Raw genomic sequence first — 24,506 nt, forward strand, 5'->3', positions numbered from 1 at the left:
TTCACTGTATACGAGATACCTCGCTGATTTACGAGGAGCGTTCGATATATAATGCTACACTTTTTTCTGCAAGCAGATTGTTTTTAATCCGGATTCCAGTACACCATACTATTCCCCACTCTTTCCGCTCAAAAATCCTATTTTTCGAAATAATCTTCGTTCAGTGTGACGGCCTTACGCCACCTTATATTGTATTGTATGTTAATCGGGGGCCTAGAAACGACGGAGAGGCTCCGTCTCCGCCGCAGCCGCAGTGGTCCACAACCCCACGACGACTACCGCAGTCCACTTCACCCCTCCGCCGCCCCACACCGAACCACTCTTTCAGGGTTATTGTGCGGTTAGGCCCCCAGTTGACCCCCCCCCCCCCCCCCCCGCAAGGGAACGTCTCACACAAGACGAGTGTAACCCCTATGTTGGCGTGGTAGAGTAATGGTGGTGTACGCGTACGTGGAGAACTTGTTTGCGCAGCAATCGCCGACATAGTGTAGCTGAGGCGGGATAAGGGGAAACAGCCCGCATTCGTCGAGGCAGATGGAAAAACGCGTAAAAAACCCTCCATAAACTGGCAGGCTCACCGGACCTCGACACAAGTCTGCCGGGCGGATTCGTGCCGGGGACCAGGCGCTCTTTCCCAATCCGGAAAGCCGTGAGTTAGACAGCACGGCTAACCGGGCGGGCTACGACACCTTACTCGGATGGCATGTACGGTTGCGTGGTACTACTCTACTGGTTGACGTCGGAGCCAACCTTCGACCATAGATACTAGTAGACTGGCCTTGCTGTGCAGAAGCTATAGGGCTGGTATGGCTCCAACATAAACCACGTGACTGTTGGCAAAACGTGGCGGGATTTCAAATCAGCGGTCTGCCATCCTATGTTTGTATCGTATTTTACCCACATTTCTCAGTTGACTGGCAAACGCTTCCAACAAAAATTACTTTTTTATTTGCGAAAAATTATTTCATAACTACATTTGACCTGGATTTGTTTGTTCACAGTACCATTTATAAAATCTAACAAATACATCGAACGCCCCTCTGGGCAGCGGGACGAAATTACTATAAACTATCAATTAAAGTAAAATGTCGTTAAAATTCTTTTAAACAGTAAGAGTGGGCTCGTGTCAAAACTTTAAACATTGGATTCGCCGCGTTTTGAGCTCTAGTCACTTATAAAAGAAAATGGGATATGGGATTTATGTCAACTATAGGTGCCAAAATTGTCGACTTAAGGAGCAGGTCCATTTTAGAGTATCAGTTTTAGGTGCACTTCAAAGGTTCAGTTCCTACTATTTTTACAAAAGTTTAAACTACCAGTTTAAAAAAATGATATTTTAGATGAAAGGTGAGACTTTGAAGTTTCAGAAAATAATTTTAGAGCCTACATTAATTTAATAGTATTAGAAGGTAGAAAAAAATTCTCTTCGTGTGTCGACTATAGGTGCTCTTACCTTATTCTAATTTCACTTGTATATACAAAAAGGCGCGTATGCGCAGATGGCTTAAAGTTTTTCCGTTTCAGGGCCTGTATCCAAAGCTGCCTTCGGTTTTTATCTTAGGGAACCTATGAGTAGGAACGAGAAACAGTTATACTTACTTCTGTTAACTGAATTATCACAGATACTTTCATGGGCGTACCCAGCGAGGGGCAGGGGGGGGGGTCAGCTGCCCCCCCCCCCCCCCCCCAGGAAGATATTTGAACTCGTTCGCGCAGATCCGGGAGTAATTTTTTCGTCTTTGGCACGTTACTGTCGGCAGCAAAGTTTATAGAAATAATAAATTTAGCGATAAGCGATCCGCTCTGCTATTCGCAGGCATGTTACGTCGCCAAGGAACAGCGTATTCACTTGTAGGCAGTAAGGGATCATGTCTATGTGAAGTTTCTAACGAACAACATCGTTTCTCCTACCATATTTAAATGTAAAATGCTTTTCTGTTCCTAAACTGTTAATTTTTTTAGTTACAGCTGACGCTAACTGTAGATTAATAGCAGTTGACGTGCAGGTTATGACAAGCAGTAGATGGCGAGACATTTAGTGCAAATGATTTATAAAATAATTTTTAGAACGTTCCACAAAACTGGCCATCACCGAAAAAACTACCGGGCACTTCAGTCAAAGCCCCATTAGAGAGACTCGATAGGCGATACTCTATTTCAAGGGTAAAAAACATATAAATGTCACGTCAGCATATTTCAATAAACGCATCTGCACTATCATAGAAACACTTACACGTGAAATGTAATGCCATTTCCCCCGACAAAACGCTGAGTACAGCCATAAGCGCAACACGAAACAACCATGTTTTGCCAACATTCACGTGACTTTAACCCAGAGATGTTGGAGCCACGAAAATGACGTCAGGGCCAGTCTATTATATTTATGGTCGAAGGAGCCAACGTCTCGCTGCATCAATAACCTCACGATCGGTCTCGTAACGCATAAGAGATTCCGTATAGGTGATCCTTCGTTGGTCTTTATGGTCTTCTGTTAGGAACCCAGCGGGCACACACCTTTGAGTACCCCCAACTGGTAGACTCGTGTGTCAGCACTACCAACAGAGACGACCAGCTGAGCAGCGAGGTGATTGATTGCGATTCATTGATCACCTCGAATGTGAGTGTCCGCACGTTCCAGCATTGCAGGAGTCACAATTGTGTGCGTCCGACCGGCGCGCAGGAGATCGGACAGGTTTGTGCGTCCTTGTTGCGATGACGACAGACGCGTCGCCCAACGACTCGCCGTGCTCTTGTTCACTGCCAGGCCGCCGTTGACATTCTGCAAGCGCCTACGAATATCTGCGATGCTTTGATTTTCCGCCAAAAGATACTCAATGACAGCTCTACGCTTGGGCCGCACCTCCGTTACAGATGCCATTTTGAGGGCTATGTGTAGTGCCGCCACCCATCGGAACTTCATGAAACTATAGGGGCTGAAGTGGGAATATTCCACGGTGTCCACAACAAATTCCGCATTTTTTCAACCGGAATTGGCCGAGGAAAAAAAAGTGTTGCCTTACTTATTGAACGCCCCACGTATATCGTACATCGACTAATAAAACTCAACGATCTCCCTAAATTTTGGGCCGGCCGCAGTGGTCTAGCGGTTCTAGACGCACAGTCCGGAACCGCGCAACTGCTACGATCGCAGGTTCGAATCCTGCCTCGGGCATGGATGTGTGTGACGTCCTTAGGTTAGTTAGGTTTAAGTAGTTCTAAGTTCTAGGGGACTCATGACCACAGATGTTAAGTCCCATAGTGCTCAGAGCCATTTGAACCATTTGAACCTAAATTTTGGGGCGTCTTCCGATCTGTGCTGTGTCTTGAAAAATCTTCCAGAATATCCTTGCTTCTTGCCCCATTCTGCTGTTACAGCTGCACCACTACCGTTAATTAAGATTTTTTTTATTTATTTATTTAGTAATTGTTCCGTGGGACCAAATTAAGGAGAAGTCTCCATGGTCATGGAACGAGTCAATACATGAAATTATAACACGATAGTAAAAATAAAAAATATGAATATAAAATATGAAATATAAAATGAAATATACGGAACATATTCAGGCGACAAGTCGTAAGTTTAAATAAAGAAAATCAACAACGTAACATTGGAATTTGCTTAATTTTTCAGCTCTTCCAGGAGCTCCTCGCCAGAATAGAAGGAGTGGGCCATGAGGAAACTCTTCAGTTTAGACTTAAAAGTGTTTGGTCTACTGCTAAGATTTTTGAGTTCTTGTGGTAGCTTATTGAAAATGGATGCAGCAGAATACTGCACTCCCTTCTGCACAAGAGTGAAGGACGTGCATTCCACATGCAGATTTGATTTCCGCCTAGTATTAACTGAGTGAAAGCTGCTAACTCTTGGGAATAAGCTAATATTGCTAACAACAAACGACATTAAAGAAAATATATACTGTGAGGGCAATGTCAGAATTCCCAGACTATTGAATAGGGGTCGGCAAGAGGTTCTCGAACTTACACCACATATAGCTCGAGCAGCCCGTTTTTGAGCCAAAAATACCCTTTTTGAATCAGAAGAATTACCCCAAAAAATAATACCATACGGCATAAATGTATGAAAATATTCGGAGTAGACTGCTTTTCGTGTTGAACTGTCACTTATTTCAGATACTGTTCTAATGGTAAATAAAGCAGCATTTAGTTTCTGAACAAGATCCTGAACACGGGCTTTCCACAACAGCTTACTATCTATCCGAACGCCTAGGAACTTGAACTGTTCCGTTTCTCTTATAATATTCCCATTCTGTCTGATCAGAATATCGGTTCTTGTTGAATTGTGAGTTATAAACTGTAAAAACTGAGTCTTACTGTGATTTATCATCAAATTATTTTCCACAAGCCACGAACTTATTTCATGAACTACATTATTTGATACTGTTTCAATATTACACACAAGATCCTTCATTACCAAGCTGGTGTCATCAGCAAACAGAAATATTTTTGAATCACCTGTAATACTAGGAGGCATATCATTTATATAAATAAGGGTGCTAAGCTCGTTCTGACAGGAACGGGATTAAAATCCGCTCCAGGCCAATCATTGTTAACATTTTTTCTAAAGCACTCCAGCCAATAATAGCGATGATATCTTCACATAGAAATAGCCGATTCCTTCCTACACCATTATCCAACTGAACTAGTGTTCTGCCCGTGTCTACTTCCTAGTTAAACTTCATCTGCCCTTTGACTGCAACAGCATCTTCCTTTACTAAGCATTTTGATATACACGCACACTTTACATTCTACCAGAATGACGGGATCTGTGTCTTCTGTCGATATGTTAGAAATCAGTCAACATAAAATAAATATTTTCAGTCCACCGCTATGTCTCTTCGCATCTATTTCCTTGCGTTGCCTGCCATCACGAATCTGGGATGTTGTTATCCGATCCATTCGCCCTGATTACTGTAATCCGGATTCCTGGAGATTATATGTTCCAGCTAGCATTCCTATGTCATCGACTCAATCGCTAAACCTTAACTGAATTAAAAGATGTTCCAAAACATGCCCAGCGTACCTTGCAATTTACTGCGACTGATAATAGTATGCTTTTTTCGGTGTTTATAATTTCATTATATGAGTCCTGGAAAGTTTTCTGTATAAGGCCACACTAAGGTGTCAAAGGCTCTGTCTTTAATGAACGTACTGTCCTCGAATGTTAATTGCTAGAACTGTTTATTACAACGCTATAATGGACATGAGTGATTGTACTGCTTTGTGATCCTGGCTAGAACGCCTGATGCTGCAAGAAGTTTCAAAATATCTACGACAAACTTCAGGAATGATAAGTCCTATAGATGAAAGGTTCCTGCAAACACACGTCAAAGGAAGCGTTGTTACTAAATTGCACGTTAAGTGGTTAGAGGGTATATAGTAGCCACATGACATGGAATGCTCAAAGTATCCCCATAAGCAGCAATGGAGCGTCAAAGCCATCTGATATTACCTGACCTTGTCGAACAGCTGAACGAGCGTTTTGGGTATACTGTTCCACGCTGTTTGTGTCATTAAAAAGAGTATCATAAGTCAAATGTTTGATGTTTCCGTGCAACTGAAAGTCCAATGTATTAAGGTCAGGAATCCAGACACAACAGAGTACTGGACATCGACGCCCGAGCTTCTGTCTTTAGTAAATGTGCAAAAAGCAATGTCTATAGAAAGTAATGTGCTCTGAGGCATGTACCATATGGTGGGTCGAACTATGAGGGCCATATTTCGCACTACTGCTCATAGTTTCTCCACCAAGAATGTCAGATATGCCGGTTCTTTCTGTCGCCCTAGAAGCATGCAATGGTTGATCAGGTGAGTGTGGATAATAGTTTGACGTTTCGTGACAACCACACCATGGGGATTAACACCTTCAAAATGGCTCTGAGCACTATGGGACTCAACTGCTGAGGTCATTAGTCCCCTAGAACTTAGAACTAATTAAACCTAACTAACCTAAGGACATCACACACATCCATGCCCGAGGCAGGATTCGAACCTGCGACCGTAGCGGTCTCGCGGCTCCAGACTGCAGCGCCAGAACCGCTCGGCCACTTCGGCCGGCTTGATTAACACCTTCCCTTGTGTGAATGACATGTAAGATTATAAAGCAGTTTCATTCAGATACGGTATAGTCGGTGAATAAAACGGGCTACAAAAACGGTAGAAACGAAGTGGCCATGTGAAAGAACCCGTGCATGGAAAGCAGCCATGCTTCCTGTGCTCTTTGATGTATGTGAGTGTAGGACATGGTTTTATGTTGTTCACCCCAGACATACGTGATTTACGAGCATTTCATGAACTAATCTCTTATATATCGGGTTTTATTTCGTTTCTCCCGGTTGTTTTTTTTTTCTTCCTTTTTTTCTCTTTTTCTGAACTATGTGATGACTAATCTCAATTTCTCTTAAGCAGATGGCGTTACGACACTGTCACTTTATTGAAGATTCTTCGTATAGTTTCTTAATGTTATACGTTTCAATGCCACTGCAGTAATCAGTGGGAATATTTTCATTAGCGACGCCTATCGGCCCAGTGTCATGGAGCCGTCGCCTTTTCTCAAAGTTGTGACGACCTCGTCGACTTAAGTTTCTCCGTCAGTATTTAGCGTGATGTACCCTAAATGTAAGATCCCAAGTTGTTCTTTTCAAAATATTTTACAGTGACTTAATTTTCCAGACGCCTAACTTGTGCATCCTCTCTCAACGCGCTCTGATAGGATTTTCTGACTTGCCGTATCCTTCTTTGCAAGGCACGTAATGAGCTACTTCAAGTTATTTTCGTTCTCACAATTTTTTTTTGCAGGTACTGCCTTTTTTGAGAGTGCTATATTACTCTCGCTAGTTCATCAGCTTTAAGTGCACATCACATCCTGTTCCTTGCACGACTAGTAACCCTAGCTCTGCTCGTAATACTTCCCAGTTAGGTTTCTTATACATGCGTTTTCCCTTGGATTCGCGTTCTCATACAGCGATTGTATCTCATACTTCCGGGACTATAAGGTTATGACCGCTCCTTGTGATGCAATCTGTTACTACCCATAATTTGATTTTTCCATCCTCGTATCTCTTCGGCAGCCTTAGATTTGTATCGCTCTCCGACTCAGCCATGTTTTGGAAGTTGGCTACGTTCCCTGCCTTGTTTATTTTTTGCAGATCAAATTCATCTTCTGCAGTGAAGTCTCTTGCACGAAAAGGATGTCGCTTTGTTCTCGACTTGACTAACTCAGCACCATTCACACCTGTCTTGTTGAACGTACCCTACTCTTGCCCTTTCAGAGCTGTGGCATTACCGCTGCACTTCGCATGTGGTGAACGTGAATAGACGACAAATGCCATCTGTGTATTACACATAGAGGCATATTTGCTCTGTGTGACGTGTACAGTGGTACAATAGCCTTCACAGCCAATGCATCACCGTAGTATGTTACGGAAGAGATACAAGGTGCCACATTTTGTGCACCGCCTATGCTTAACTACCAACTTATTACGTTGAATATACGTTCGTAAGAATAGTGGTTCTTCTGTTGATACTTGGAAACAGCCTCACCACGACGATTACTGCAAAATGCTAAGAAACACCCTGTGTATTACTGAAACCAAGGAGCAATCAAAACTCTATCAAACCATAGCTGCAATTCCTTGAGAGCGCATTAGAATTGTTTTAGAACGGCGAATTATAATAAATATTATGTTCGTCGATAAACATAATCGACCGTAAAGTTCGATACATTGATTGATGGTTTACATTAATCTGTAGCTTCCTTGGAATCTGTTGTGACAAGGATAAAGGCTTAGAAAAAAAAACCTTGGTGCTGGAACACGCCCCCGCGGCAGTTGTCATCTTCAGTAAAACTTTTCCTGATTAGTGACCACGCCGTCATGTTGTTTTATAGAGCAACGTTACGATCACTGTTAAAAACGGCTTCCATCAGAATGCTACATATTTCTTCTGCGCTATTTTAACTGGTGTTATTCATCCTGTTAACACTATATATTTCCTGAACATGGCACTATTCCGTCGGTAAACAACACGCCCTGACTAACGCCACTTACAACAGGAGGCGAAATGTGAATCAGTAAAACATCACGATGACGCAATCGCATCCCCATATACGTAGAAACGTTTTATTAATGATGAAAAAGCTAGTTTAAAACAGACGTTTCCAACAAACTATTTTTATTACACTTTTACGTGGGCATGTTCAAATGTGCGTGAATTACTAAGGGACCATTCGTGGGCATGAATGCTTATGCTATTGACCTGTGAAAATTAAAATCAAGGTATTGAAAAAGTAATCAAACGTCATTGGAGACAGAAAACAAGCTCAGATAGGACAAACCGAACGACGTTGGACTCGCAAATTGAGTCAGATATGCAAAGAACTTGGCAGTATGAGCCCACTTATCAGAATGATGTTGCATCTTCTCTGGCCTTGGTGCACGCACTGATTCGATTGGGAACGGTGTGATAAGGCCGCTGTTTCCTTTCCTGAGGCGCACAACTGTTATAACTAGTCCTTGATACTTTGGATACAGCCTCTGGCATTAAATTCACGTCGAGCTGGTCCCACACACGTTCTATGTGGGACAGATCTGCGGATATTGACACGGGAGTACCTCAACATCATGTAGATAGCTTATAGAGACACGAGCCATGTGTGAAGGAGCATTATACCTTTGAAAAATTGCACCATCATACTGTGGCATGAGAGGTTACACATGAGGATGCACGATGTCCGTGACGTACCGTTGTGCCATCAATCATTACTGGACGTGACCTGAAGCCATACCAAATGCGTCCCCACACCGTGACGCCAGGATTAACACCGCTGTGCCTTTGTAAAACATTGGGAGAATGGGACCTGCCCCCAGGTCGCTGTCATACTCGCCGACAATGGTCATCCAGGGTGCACTGCGATTCATCACTGGACACACTGCGATGTCACTGATCGGCAGTCCATGCTTCCCAGTCACGGCATCACACCAAACACAGGCGTTTGAGTTGTTGTGTTAAAGGCAGCCTACGCATGGGACGGTAATTCCCCAATCCGGCTGTTACTAGTCTCTGAAAAATGGTGCGGGATAACATAGAATGATGTAGGGAGCTCATTACTTGTCCCCGTATTGCAGGCGCATATGTGAAGGAGTTACGATGTGCTTGGTGCACTATACGGCGATCTTCCCATGTGGTGGTGGACTGGAACCTTGACGACGAGTATGCCAGCCCCCACATTCCTGAACAGTCCAACACCGGACCACTGTCTTATTCGAATGTCGCACAAACATGAATATTGCACGATTCGACCAGTTGGCCAAATGGTGACCCACAAGGAGACCCATCACAAACTCTCAAAAATGGTTCAAATGGCTCTGTGCACTATGGGACTTAACTCAAACTCCATCAGGTGCTGATAACGCTGTCTCACACACACATGCACCATCTCAGTGACCTTCACAGCGATCACACATATGTCGCTGTTCACGCCCCGTATTTACCGTGCCAGACTTGGTAACAACACTAAACACGACCAACAACAATGCACTCTGGTGGGCGTTCTACCCGTCACAGAGAATTGCAGCTGTAACAATGTGGTGTGCGTACTGTAAGACCTTCGGTACACACACCATCAGATTATTCTGACTTGTCGCTCTAACGAAGTAGGCGAGTGTCAGCAATATGTCTCGTGGTCTTATCGTGGCGTGTTTATCTTCTGCCGTTAGGTCAGATGATAGAAATGCCACTTGCACGCTTAGAGTAGCAGATTGACGGTGACCAACTTTAAACAGAACTTGATTAATTTTCACACACATTTATTAAAATAATAAAAAGCATAGACCTTACTTAACTTGATTCTGGATGCTATTTACAATTGACAATCTGAAGTTCCTTTGGTCTTGGTACGTTACTCTTATTCTCACATATCTCTGATACTTGACAAAAGTTGGCTGGCTCAAATGGCTCTGAGCACTATGGGACTCAACTGCTGAGGTCATTAGTCCCCTAGAACTTAGAACTAGTTAAACCTAACTAACCTAAGGACATCACAAACATCCATGCCCGAGGCAGGATTTTTTTTTTTTTTTTTTTTGTAATCTCATTTTTTGTTCGTTATTGTTCGTTTCAATTGTTCGTGGCGGACGTCACCTGACGCCCGTTGAAGTTCGTTATTGATCCACTCACTCAGTTTTTTTATTACAGGGGGCAGCTAACCCTCTGACCGAGCACGCTGAGCTACCGTGCCGGCGGATTCGAACCTGCGACCGTAGCGGTCTTGCGGTTCCAGACTGCAGCGCCTTTAACCGCACGGCCACTTCGGCCGGCACTTGACAAAAGTGTCTATACATTTATCTTCATGGCTATGTACAGGAATATGATAATCTTATTAGGCGCAGACTGAAACTTGACTATAGACTGGTACAGACTGGTGCAGACAAATGCAGACTGCCTAATCGGAGGTCTGTACACTCGTTATAATACCTCGCGCGTTCAGGTAGCACTGCGCGAGTGTGATCCGTGAGGAGAAAAGGTTCTACGTTAGCAGAAACCTCATTGGCTGCGCTACATATTAATACGCGGATCGGCGGAAGCAGAATTTGGTCGTCTCTAAGACAGCGCCATCTCGTAGTGCGGAGACGGACGAGCGCTGCGCCTGCGCTGTTGTGCTTAGCGGGGCGCGCTCTAATGGGAAAGTTGTGTACGCGCTTACTACGCGGAACTATGTACACAACAAATAATGTACATAGCACCCGATGGTGCATACGTTGTAAGTAGGCTGTTTAGGTTTTTATGTTGGTAACGCCACGTAGCGCTCTGTATGAAAATCACTGACTGTGCTGTGTGCAGTCTGTGACTGGTTGGACTCATTGTTGGAATATTCGCTTGTGTAGTGTTGGGCAGTTGGATGGGAACAGCACGTATCGTTGCGCAGTTGGAGGTGAGCCGCCAGCTGTGGTGGATGTGGAGAGATAAGATCTGGACGATCTGGACGTGTGTCCGCCAGAAAAAGGAAATTTGTAAAGATGGTTGTCATTTGAAATGATAATTAGATGGACACCCTAGCTGCAAACAGGCGTTGATGTACTTCATTGGGGACATGTTGAAAATGTGTGCCGCGACTGGGACTCGAATCTGGGATCTGCTGCTTACATGGCAGACGCTCTATCCATCTGAGCAACCGCGGGCACAGAGGATAGTGCGTCTGCAGGGACTTATTCCTTGCACGCTCCCCGTGAGATCCACATTCCCAACATGTCCACACCACTACATTCGTAGTGCGCCTAATAGATGTTTGCCCATCATACTCATTACTCGTGGCAGATTAATCTACCAAGTCCCGTACGAGTTCGGGCATAGCGTGTGCGTTCACACAAGAAGGTCAATGGCCGGGAAGCCATATTTTAACTATATATGACGGTAGTATCTGTTCCCGAAAGAACAGTTACCGTGGATGACCATGCAGCTTTGCTAGAAATGAAATGATAATTAAATGGACACCCTAGCTGCAAACAGGCGTTGATGTACTTCATTGGGGACATGTTGGGGCACACATTTTCAACATGTCCCCAATGAAGTGCATCAACGCCTGTTTGCAGCTAGGGTGTCCATTTAATTATCATTTCATTTGTAGCAAAGCTGCATGGTCATCCACGGTAACTGTTTTTTCGGGAACAGATACTACCGTTATATATGGTTGTCATTAATTGATAGATATATATATGATGACTTTTGAACATTATTAAGGTAAATACATTGTTTGTTCTCTATCAAAATTTTTCATTTGCTAACTATGCCTATCCGTAGTTAGTGCCTTCAGTAGTTAGAATCTTTTATTTAGCTGGCAGTATTGGCGTTCGCTGTATTGCAGTAGGTTCGAGTAACGAAGATTTTTGTGGGGTAAGTGATTCATGAAAGGTATAGGTTACTGTTAGTCAGGGCATTTCTTTTGTAGGGATTGTTGAAAGTCAGATTGCGTTGCGCTAAAAATATTGTGTGTCAGTTTAGTGATGATCAGAATACACTCCTGGAAATTGAAATAAGAACATCGTGAATTCATTGTCCCAGGAAGGGGAAACTTTATTGACACATTCCTGGGGTCAGATACATCACATGATCACACTGACAGAACCACAGGCACATAGACACAGGCAACAGAGCATGCACAATGTCGGCACTAGTACAGTGTATATCCACCTTTCGCAGCAATGCAGGCTGCTATTCTCCCATGGAGACGATCGTAGAGATGCTGGATGTAGTCCTGTGGAACGGCTTGCCATGCCATTTCCACCTGGCGCCTCAGTTGGACCAGCGTTCGTGCTGGACGTGCAGACCGCGTGAGACGACGCTTCATCCAGTCCCAAACATGCTCAATGGGGGACAGATCCGGAGATCTTGCTGGCCAGGGTAGTTGACTTACACCTTCTAGAGCACGTTGGGTGGCACGGGATACATGCGGACGTGCATTGTCCTGTTGGAACAGCAAGTTCCCTTGCCGGTCTAGGAATGGTAGAACGATGGGTTCGATGACGGTTTGGATGTACCGTGCACTATTCAGTGTCCCCTCGACGATCACCAGTGGTGTACGGCCAGTGTAGGAGATCGCTCCCCACACCATGATGCCGGGTGTTGGCCCTGTGTGCCTCGGTCGTATGCAGTCCTGATTGTGGCGCTCACCTGCACGGCGCCAAACACGCATACGACCATCATTGGCACCAAGGCAGAAGCGACTCTCATCGCTGAAGACGACACGTCTCCATTCGTCCCTCCATTCACGCCTGTCGCGACACCACTGGAGGCGGGCTGCACGATGTTGGGGCGTGAGCGGAAGACGGCCTAACGGTGTGCGGGACCGTAGCCCAGCTTCATGGAGACGGTTGCGAATGGTCCTCGCCGATACCCTAGGAGCAACAGTGTCCCTAATTTGCTGGGAAGTGGCGGTGCGGTCCCCTACGGCACTGCGTAGGATCCTACGGTCTTGGCGTGCATCCGTGCGTCGCTGCGGTCCGGTCCCAGGTCGACGGGCACGTGCACCTTCCGCCGACCACTGGCGACAACATCGATGTACTGTGGAGACCTCACGCCCCACGTGTTGAGCAACTCGGCGGTACGTCCACCCGGCCTCCCGCATGCCCACTATACGCCCTCGCTCAAAGTCCGTCAACTGCACATACGGTTCACGTCCACGCTGTCGCGGCATGCTACTAGTGTTAAAGACTGCGATGGAGCTCCGTATGCCACGGCAAACTGGCTGACACTGACGGCGGCGGTGCACAAATGCTGCGCAGCTAGCGCCATTCGACGGCCAACACCGCGGTTCCTGGTGTGTCCGCTGTGCCGTGCGTGTGATCATTGCTTGTACAGCCCTCTCGCAGTGTCCGGAGCAAGTATGGTGGGTCTGACACACCGGTGTCAATGTGTTCTTTTTTCCATTTCCAGGAGTGTATATAAAGAGAGAACTGCCTGCGTACGTTCAGTTTTACTCTGCTGTCTTTGTATCAAATAACGTAGAACTTTACTAGCACAGTCATTCATAATTTTTTCTAAGGGGACGTTTCAACGTGCACGAAGTTACATTGACTTCCGACCATGTCTTGCGGATGCTTCACTTTTTTATTATGCAGCGTACACTGTCACAAGCTGAAACACAAACTGGAAGAAGCACGTCAAGGCATTTCGCATACACCGTCTGTACTGCACTTAGCGCCCCGTTCCGCATCGAAGTTGCAGAATTTAGTCGCAGGCTAAGATTGGGGGTAGTTTTCTCTTCATGTATTACGCCTACCGTTTCAGCACGTTGCGTGTTATGTAGTACCGGAGCCAGAGCTTATCACAGAAAACAGCGTTATGAGGCTGGAAAAGGAGAGACGGAAATCTAGGCCGCTTGAATACTGGCCGAAGGACGCGGTCGGCACGTTGGGAGTAACAGCTGAGCAGCTGTGCTACTGACTAGCGGTTCGTGACTCCCTTACCTCAGCGGCAGCACTCGCGAAGCCTGAGGAGCTACATACAGAACTACCAACGTGACACAACACTCCTACATCTTGCCTTCGAAACTCCAGGTTAAGCGGTCGTGATTGGCGGCAGCCTCGGTTCTAATTACGTATATAAGGAAGCGTGAACTACAGCAAGGTGCCGTACTCTCGCCAGATCCCTCATAGTACAGGACGGAGCACCTAATGCACTCGATGAGGATGACATAGACGATAGAAACGTGCAACAAGCCAGAAATACTGAAGTATTTCGTTAAACGCTGACGTGTCAGATTACTGAGCCGGTCGTCAGAAAACTGGATACGTATCGGTAGCAACCAGATTCAAATACCGATACGCGAATTAGGATTTTGAATTTCGTGTTTTCCATAGATTTTTCCAGGCAGATGTCGGAATGGATCTTTCAGCTTCTCACTTTCCATTCTTTCTTCCGAGTAGGCAGTCAATAAAATTAGGGTTATATCTCACATTGCTCTGAGGAACACTGCACTGTGAACAAACAAACTATCTGTGTTCATATCCGTTATGCTCACTTAAAGAAGTCTGCCAAAGAATATTTTTATGTTCTTGCTTTCTCGAGAGAAGAAAGGAAAGAAAATGATTTATTATTACACTTTATCGTAACCGTGAATAGCTATGATTACTCCCAGTGTGTGTCAAATAAAGTAAATACGGTATTCGAGAAGTTCCAACTGAGAACCGTTTAATCAGCTGAAGTCTTAAAAGTATTAAAGATTTGTTTAGGGAATTATTACGGCATTGGCGTCAGAGATGTAGAAAAATAACCGAAACTCAATGTGAGGATGTTTGGAAGACGTACATAAACACTCTATTTTCGGCCCCCTAAGGTGGCGTAGTGGTGAAGGAAGGAATATTAAGGTTCAATGATGAGGCCATTAGAGACGGAACGCAGGTTCGGATAGGGGGAGAATCGGGAAAGAAATCGGCCGAGTCCTTTTCACAGGATATACGTGTTAATTCATGTCGGAAAACCTATATCCAGCTGGCCGGTGGAGGATTATAATTGCCATCCTTCCTAACGTGAGTCCATTGTGTTACCCATTGTGCCACGTCGCTGGACAGTTGTGAAGATTCGCATTCTGGAAGCGTGGATTCCTGTCCCCGACCGGCCAATCTGTTTTGGATTTTCCACGGTTTCCTTACATCTCTTCATATGGGTTTCGGTATTGCTCTTTTAAAAAGCTCGCCGCCGAGTTAGGTTGCTTCTATGATTCTCTCGTGACCTCGACATCGATGGGGCGTTAAGCACTTATCTCAGTTCTTTCCTTTGATATTGTCCGTCAGGAGTTAATGGTTGCAGTTTCATGCCTCGTCGACATAGCTATCATTAGGGATTAATAGCTAAAGTTGTCAAGGATAAGCCAGTACATCGACTGCGGTGTTGAAGGAAGGAAGAAACCATACAGACATTAATTTGAAGTGATTTAGGGAAACCACAAAATGCATTAAGCTGAAAAACCGAACTGGTACTGCTCCTCTTGACTAAGAGTGCAGTGTCTTAGCCGCTGGGTCATCACGGTCAGAAGAATTGAATGGGAGCACTGGAAAATATCTTCTGCTGTTAAAACGAATCAGAAAGTAGAAACCCGAAAGTGTTCGATGTTGTACAAAAATCAGTTGTACCATCTACAAGTCTATTGCAATCTAAGACGGAGGTTTTTGAAGACTGGCCGGCCCGAGTGGCCGAGCGGTTCTAGGCGCTACAGTCTGGAGAAGCGCGACCGTTACGGTCGCAGGTTCGAATCCTGCCTCGGTCATGGATGTGTGTGGTGTCCTTAGGTTAGTTAGGTTTAAGCAGTTCTAAGTTCTAGGGGACTGATGACCACAGCTGTTAAGTCCCATAGTGCTCAGAGCAGTTTGAACCTTTTTTTTTTTTTTTTTTTTTTTTTTGAAGACTGACAAGTTACCTTCGCGAAAATGTTCTCTGCCATCGGATACCGCGTGACGCAAATCTTGGCTGTAATAGAGTCCTGCAGCTGCTTCGTGATATATGTTATTTACTGTGGCTTGAATCTACGCAACCACGTTAGCTACCTTAAGGGAGCCTTACTGATGTGAAAGCGCCTTGTCTTACGCAGCTTTTCACAGCCGACTGATGCACTGTTGGAAACTATGTTTGTAACGTAATTGCAATCAAAAAGAACTCAGAAATGAACGACTCTCACAGAAAGGTCTTAAATAACGCATTTGACAGTATACGGGTCCAGTTCAGCTAATTCAGACACTGCAAACGACAAACTCCCGTATCGGATTCACGTAAATCAACAGCACCCGTCCCGAGTTGCCCGAACCTCCGATAATAGTGCGAAATGGATACTTTTTACAAGACAGCGGTGGACTTCGTTTTTCGTCCTTGTCAAGCTGAGTTTGAATTTCGTATATAATAATCTCCATGCATACGGGACGTTAATCTCGGAGCTTCATTCTAAGAGCAGTTCAAAGATCACAGGAGACTTTAGTCTGAAAAACAAAGAGCACGACGAAAACGATTAAGTTGAGAAACGCTGTGAATAATGTTGACGGAGAAGGTACATTTGGAGTGGAAGAAAATGAAGTCATTAGCGCTCATTACTCGCAGTACGATGCGATGTTTCAACGCTGAGGGGATAACTATTAAATTCACATTTACGAATATTGGCCATGACATCCGGAAATCTGTTTTCTGATCCACATCACGCTGACCTCCAATTTAGTGATTACCATAACCCGTAAGGGTAGTTTATGCCCCTGTCATAAAACAAACGATGTTTTGATATGAAACTCTTCAGTTTCAGTCGTTACCTGAGGTTCCTACTGGAAGTCCTGTATGGCGAGGAAAGTTGTAATATTCGGTGGTATATGACTTTGTGTTGTACTAACATATTTAAATAAAAGACTCTCATAAAGGTATATAAAGAACATGAACGTCGTACAAACCAATATTTAAAATTGTGCAATGTCACGACGGGAAAGAATGATAACCAAGTAAGGAGAATTATTGTAGGTCATGCGGAGAGAAAAACTAGGGCAGAGTAAAACAAATTTACAGCATTTGTAGATTTAAAAAAGGTTTCTAACAAACAATGGTCAGGAACTTGTTGCACCAAGCGCTGATTATCTGCAAGTCTGACTGTCTTCCATCTCCCTTGTCCTTTCCCCAACCGGAAACAACAAATAAAACTGATAGTTGGTAAGTTTCGATCTGTATACTTTTAGTGCCGAGCTGTTTGTAAATTTGGGATCTGTCGTGTGAGTTCATGACGATCTCTTTCAATATTAGCTGTACACAGTTGGTCACCCTGCCTGAGGTTACGGGGCCCACTTCGCGTCGTGACGAAGCACTGCAAGCTGAGGGCAAGCGAATATTAACTTAGTCCTGCTGAGCGTTTCCGAGTCGTTGGCCGCCGTTTCTGAGCAAACGTGTGGCACGAGTTTATTGCATTGCTCAGACATCATACACACTACCCAGAGGGAAAAGCATAGGTATGGCGTGCAGCTGTTCCCGTGTGTGACATCAACGTAGTGCCATGTAACTGAAAATGTCGCGACGGAGATCTAATGGACTACAAACACTTCAGCTATTTTTTGAAGAGTGGACACAAAAAGTAGAAAGTAAGTTTCGTGATTCGCACCTTGTGATATATTCTCATAGTCGGCTATCGATTATTAAAGCAAAGTCGATCACGACCAGCAGCAAGACACTCTTTGACACTAGCAGAATTGATATTAGATAATTCCAATTTTTAAATGCGTAAAACATGTTTATAACATCACTAGATTGCTGATTCCATCGATACCGTACAATCCTTCTGAAATTATGTTTCAGGTTTCGTGTAAGAAGTCTATATTTCGAATGTTGAAACACATTTTGCTACCATGAACTGAGGATCTTTGATGACTAAATATCATAATAGGATAATAGGTTTCATGGGGTACCTATTCATCTGGCTAATTCCGCAGATGTGTGAAGTATCAACAAGATAATTTATGATGCACTATTGAAATTGCATTAAATGGCTGGTTTCAAAAGTAACTTTCATTCAACTGATGCTAGAGGACAAATGAGCATGGCCGGCCGAAGTGGCCGAGCGGTTCTAGGCGTTACAGTCTGGAGCCGCGCAACCGCTACGACTGCAGGTTCGAATCCTGCCTCGGTCATGGATGTGTGTGATGTCCTTAGGTTAGTTAGGTTTAAGTAGTTCTAGGGGACTGATGACCTCAGAAGTTAAGTCCCCTAGTGCTCGGAGCCATTTCAACCATTTTTTTAACAAAAGAGCATGTTTCACACATACAACTGTAGCTCAAATGCACCAGGTGACTTAATGTTAGACCTATGAGAACGAAGTCTTTCACGACGGCAGTGTTGTATAAAAAATTCTCGGACTTCTTGCCAAGAAATCCGAGAATATCTTATACAATATTAGGCCTAATAAAAAAATTAGTGATGGTGTTAAATTCTCCATAACTTCGTAAATGTTACAGACTGGCTAAATTTAAGACCGGTTCTGGAATCAGCAAAAAATGTTTTTTTTAAGATGAGACATTTTATGTATCATTTCATCGTAGTAAAAATTATTTTCCGTTTTTTTGCTAAGATGGCAGGATGAAGGGTGGAACGAATAGTTGACTCATATGTTGTGTTACCACATTAATATACATTACGATTAACTTAATACGTAAAGGTCAGATTCTTTTATTTAAAAAAATATATTAAAGTACTGATACCCATCAAGCAACTTATTTCTGCAACGAGGAACACATTTAAACTTCATTTTTGTGACCTCACATCCATTTAACTGATGGGGAGTGGTGTGATTATGTGCAGATTTTTAAGAGACGCCACAAGCAGAGCAGTGTGAGTTAATGTTGAGGTAGATCATTGCAAACGACAATACCCGTATTTTTGTGATATCCTTCCAAAGCTAGGTTGGCACCGCTGGGAAAACATGTCGAACCCTGTTGATATTGTAACTGTGTATGTAAACTGTGTTTACATAATAAAGGCAATTATATGGAGACGTGTTTTGACATAGTGCTTAGTACATGGAGCACAGTCCTAGCACAAGTGAACCCTGGGAGAAGCTACTGGTATGGACTGCAGCCGGATTAATTAATTCATCAGTACCTGTCGATGAAATCCATCATATAGATTTGTGGCGTAATAGAAGGGGCATCAGAATTTAATTCCTTATTGATGTCGAGTGTAGAAGATTCCACAGTCAATATCGAGGTCATTACAGACGGCAAATAAGCTCAATGTGGCAAAGATGCCGAAATAAATTGTCCATGAATTACCTGAAAAAACCACATAGGCAGTCACCTAAGGTGACTGCCGAAAATTTAAATCGTGGTTCCCGTATTGGGATCCGTATCCTACTCCTTCCGAACTCGAGCAGCTCACTGGGTTCCAGATACCGTGCCGGCGCCTCAATGATTCATCTCGCTTACTGTGTCAAGCGAGGAACTCCAGCTGTAATACTATGGCCTAGAAGCGCCTAAGACAAGTCTCAGTCTAGTTATCTTTCTGCAGATTTTCAGCTGTTTACACAATTCCAGCAGAAATGAGGAATGATCCCTTACGCAAGAGTGAGGCCGATTTGTATCGTCGTCCTTGAGAAACTGAACATTTTTCCTGTCTATAATGACGTAGTTTTTGATTTGGTGACACATTCAGAACTGAAATATGAATGATTTACAGAGGACGGTTGCGGATAGGATGAAGGGTATACTAAGACACACGTTGCTATACAGGGTGTTACAAAAAGGTACGGCCAAACTTTCAGGAAACATTCCTCACACACAAATAAAGAAAAGATATTATGTGGACATGTGTCCGGAAAAGCTTAATTTCCATGTTAGAGCTCATTTTAGTTTTGTCAGTATGTACTGTACTTCCTCGATTCACCGCCAGTTGGCCCAATTGAAGGAAGGTAATGTTGACTTCGGTGCTTGTGTTGACATGCGACTCATTGCTCTACAGTACTAGCATCAAGCACATCAGTACGTAGCATCAACAGGTTAGTGTCCATCACGAACGTGGTTTTGCAGTCAGTGCAATGTTTACAAAAAAATGGTTCAAATGGCTCTGAGCACTATGGGACTCAACTGCTGTGGTCATTAGTCCCCTAGAACTTAGAACTACTTAAACCTAACTAACCTAAGGACATCACACACATCCATGCTCGGGGCAGGATTCGAACCTGCGACCGTAGCAGCAATGTTTACAAATGCGGAGTTGGCAGATGCCCATTTGATGTATGGATTAGCACGGGGCAATAGCCGTGGCGCAGTACGTTTGTATCGAGACAGATTTCCAGAACGAAGGTGTCCCGACAGGAAGACGTTCGAAGCAATTGATCGGCGCCTTAGGGAGCACGGAACATTAAGCCTATGACTCGCGACTGGGGAAGACCTAGAACGACGAGGACACCTGCAATGGACGAGGCAATTCTTCGTGCAGTTGACGATAACCCTAATGTCAGCGTCAGAGAAGTTGCTGCTGTACAAGGTAACGTTGACCACGTCACTGTATGGAGAGTGCTACGGGAGAACCAGTTGTTTCCGTACCATGTAGAGCGTGTGCAGGCACTATCAGCAGCTGATTGGCCTCCACGGGTACACTTCTGCGAATGGTTCATCCAACAATGTGTCAATACTCATTTCAGTGCAAATGTTCTCTTTACAGATTTCATTCTAACGTGATCAAATTGTAAATTTTCACAATCAACATGTGTGGGCTGACGAGAATCCGCACGCAATTGTGCAATCACGTCATCAACACAGATTTTCTGTGAACGTTTGGGCAGGCATTGTTGGTGATGTCTTGATTTAGCCCCATGTTCTTCCACCTACTCTGAATGGAGCACGTTATCATGATTTCATACGGGATACTATACCTGTGCTGCTAGAACATGTGCCTTTACAAGTACGACACTACATGTGGTTCATGCATGATGGAGCTCCTGCACATTTCAGTCGAAGTGTTCGTACGCTTCTCAACAACAGATTCGGTGACCGATGGATTGGTAGAGGCGGACCAATTCCATGGCCTCCACGCTCTCCTGACCTAAACCCTCTTGACATTCATTTATGGGGCATTTGGAAGCTCTTGTCTACGCAACCCCGGTACCAAATGTAGAGACTCTTCGTGCTCGTATTGTGGACGGCTGTGATACGCCATTCTCCAGGGCTGCATCAGCGCATACCATGCGACGGAGGGTGGATGTATGTATCCTCGCTAACGGAGGACATTTTGAACATTTCCTGTAACAAAGTGTTTGAAGTCACGCTGGTACTTTCTGTTGCTGTGTGTTTCCATTCCATGATTAATGTGATTTGAAGAGAAGTAATAAAATAAGCTCTAACATGGAAAGTAAGCGTTTCCGGACACATCTCCACATAAAATATTTTCTTTCTTTGTGTGTGAGGAATGTTTCCTGAAAGTTTGGTCGTACCTTTTTGTAACACCCTGTATACTGACGTCGCTGGACATATAGACTCATGTCACACTAAGTACCTGAAAAATTCATGCTGGCTGCTCATCGTGTTGCACATATTTATGAAAGCTTGATTCTGTATTCAGGATGTCATAACCAGACTCATCTCCTACTCTGGTTTAGAGAAGCGTAGGAGCTGATGTCCTTCCAACCAGACTTAGTGTGATTTTGTCGTGAGCAGTGTGTGACGCAGACATTGATGAGTGCACAGTTGCACATCGATGGTCGAATCCCTGCCACACCACAAAGGTAGAGAGAGCGAAATGGCTTATAGCTTGAAACTGAATTCGTATTTTGAACGTCTTGGAATTACAGGCCGGCCATCTTATATAGTTTTTCCATGATTTTCCCAGATCACTTTAGGCAAATGCTGGCGTGGTTCCTTAAGGGAGTCATTGTCTTTTTCTTCCCCGTAATTGTGCAACTGAACCCGTGCTCGCTTTCTACTTACCTCGGCGTCAGTGGGACGTGAAACCTTAACCTTTCTTCCTTTCTATGACAAAGTGATCGAAAGGTAAATTTGCGTGAGTGAACGAAATCAATATGATCTAAAGCTGCCATGAGCGGAAATAAAAACTTTAAGCGAACTCAAGGGCTGTTTTGAGTTGTTTCTTTGATACTGCTTCGACTCAACGGCCAGGGATATTGAGGAACCAATTGACAAGTGACCAGAAACTACGTTTCCATGGCGACAATCTTCCGAACGAGTATGCCAAGGAAAGGGTTATATTGCTGCGCTACGAACAAGTCTTGAACGTTTTAAGCATCACGTAGTTGGGTTGTTTTGGGGAAGGAGACCAGACAGCGAGGTCATCGGTCTCATCGGGTTGGGGAAGGACGGGGAAGGAATTCGGCCGTGCCCTTTGAAAGGAACCATCCCGGCATTTGCCTGGAGCGATCTAGGGAAATCACGGAAAACCTAAATCAGGATGGTCGGAGGCGGGATTGAACCGTCGTCCTCCCGAATGCGAGTCCAGTGTCTAACCACTGCGCCACCTCGCTCGGTCATCACGTAGTCGGCCTTATCTTCTTGGGATGTAGTATCATAAGACTGTTGGATGAATGGTAAGATTGTTGGTCGCTGTAGAGAGGTAAGCAATCGGCATGGATCGCGATCGCCGAAGATAACCTAAGGCACCCCTAATTAACCTATGGCACTACTAACATCAAGTTCATTGTCCGTCGCGCAGACCTATAACGTTCCAAAGACAATGGTGAAAGATAACACTGAATCTTAGACGTGTCAGGGTACCATAAGCACACGAGTACAACCAATATAATGCATGTCGGCGTTGGTCGTGTTGACTGACAAGATCCGCTTATTATTGGTTGCAGTGACGGTCATATACATGTATTTCCCTCATACTCTTTGGATAGCCATACAAGACAGTTGGATGATGTGATGGTATGGTGTGTCCTGATCATTACCAATGTCAGCTAATACGAACTGTTGGCATTCCGAACAACAAATACTAGGAGGGTCAGTCAGAAAGTAATGTCTCCTACTTTTTATTTTACCATCTAAATCCATAGTTTTTTTTCCGCCTTGAAATAAGAGGATGTAAATTATGGTTCTGCTTCCTCAGCCAAAGGTGCACAGAATGCCCCGATGAACTTCTCTGAGCGGACCGAACAGTTGGAAGTTTGATGGCACAAGGTCAGTGCTGTATGTTGGAAGAGGCAAGCCTCTCTACCCAATGTTTACAATTTGGCCAGTATTGAAGCGACTGGCGTGTGGTTTTGCACTATCGTGCAACAGAACAACATCAGCTGTAACGTTAAATGGGAGAACTCGCTGAAGGCGTGCTTCCAACTTCTTGAGAGTTTTGACGTATTACAGTTTATTGTGCACCCTGTCGCATTGCATTCGCTGGCCGATCGCTCCATGTTGCACCACCTAACTTTCAGCTTCTCCACAGAGTGGAACCCTTTGTGTGACGGTGCTAATGTCCACCGTAGCATCTCCATACACCTTCTTCAGCGTTCCACGAATGCAGTAAGTAATTCAGTTACAGAACACTGTCTTATATATCTTTTTCAGCTTTTCACGAATGCGATTGGGCTTTTCACCTTCTGCAGTACGTAATTCAGTTACAGAACACTGCCTTATGGATACGTCAATGACAGATAGTTTTTAAACTTATACAGTGCTGCCATCTGTTGATGTAGGATGCAGGAAATGGTGACGTATATAATGTTTGCGGAAGTGCGCCAAATTCATGATTCCTATATCACTAACTTAATGAAGGAGAAGACGACAGGAGGCACTGCTTTCTAACTAGCCACTGCAAATTTGTGAAGTTGTAGAGACCGGAATCATTTGTAAGTAGGCTGTTTATGTTTTCTTATTGGCAACGTTACGTAGCGCTCTGTATGAAAATCACTGGCTGTGCTGTTTTATGTTTTCTTATTGGCAACGTTACGTAGCGCTCTGTATGAAAATCACTGGCTGTGCTGTGTGCAGTCTGTGGCTAGTTTGCATTGTTGTCTGCCTTTGTAGTGTTGGGCAGCGGCAGCTGGATGTGAACAGCGCGTAGCGTTGCGCAATTGGAGGTGAGCCGCCAGCAGTGGTGGATGTGGGGAGAGAGATGGCGGAGTTTGGAAATTTGTAACACTGGATGTCAAGATCTGTTATGTATATTATGATGTTTCAACACTATTAAGGTAAATACATTGTTTGTTCTCTACTAAAATCTTTCATTTCCTAACTATGCCTATCAGTAGTTAGTGCCTTCCGTCGTTTGAATCTTTTATTTAGCTAGCAGTAGTGACGCTCGCTGTTTTGCAGTAGTTCGAGTAACGAAGATTTTTTGTGAGGTAAGTGATTTGTGAAAGGTATAGGTTAATGTTAGTCAGGGCCATTCTTTTGTAGGGATTTTTGAAAGTCAGATTGCGTTGCGCTAAAAATATTGTGTGTCAGGTTAAGCACAGTCCTGTATAATTGTTCAAAGGGGACGTTTCACATTCACTTCTCGAAGTACGTTGACATTTTAAAATTATCATCTCCCTATCA

The 24,506-nt window shown here is 44.2% G+C and overlaps 1 protein-coding gene across 3 annotated transcripts in view; it reads right to left on the reverse strand.

The window, feature by feature from the left end:
* LOC126248746 (uncharacterized) overlaps positions 1–24,506 on the reverse strand; it is a 208,591-nt gene that overhangs the window by 36,375 nt on the left and 147,710 nt on the right. The gene's annotated exons all lie outside the window — the stretch shown is intronic.

The sequence above is a fragment of the Schistocerca nitens genome, chromosome 3 (assembly GCF_023898315.1).
Source record: "Schistocerca nitens isolate TAMUIC-IGC-003100 chromosome 3, iqSchNite1.1, whole genome shotgun sequence".
NCBI lineage: Eukaryota > Metazoa > Arthropoda > Insecta > Orthoptera > Acrididae > Schistocerca > Schistocerca nitens.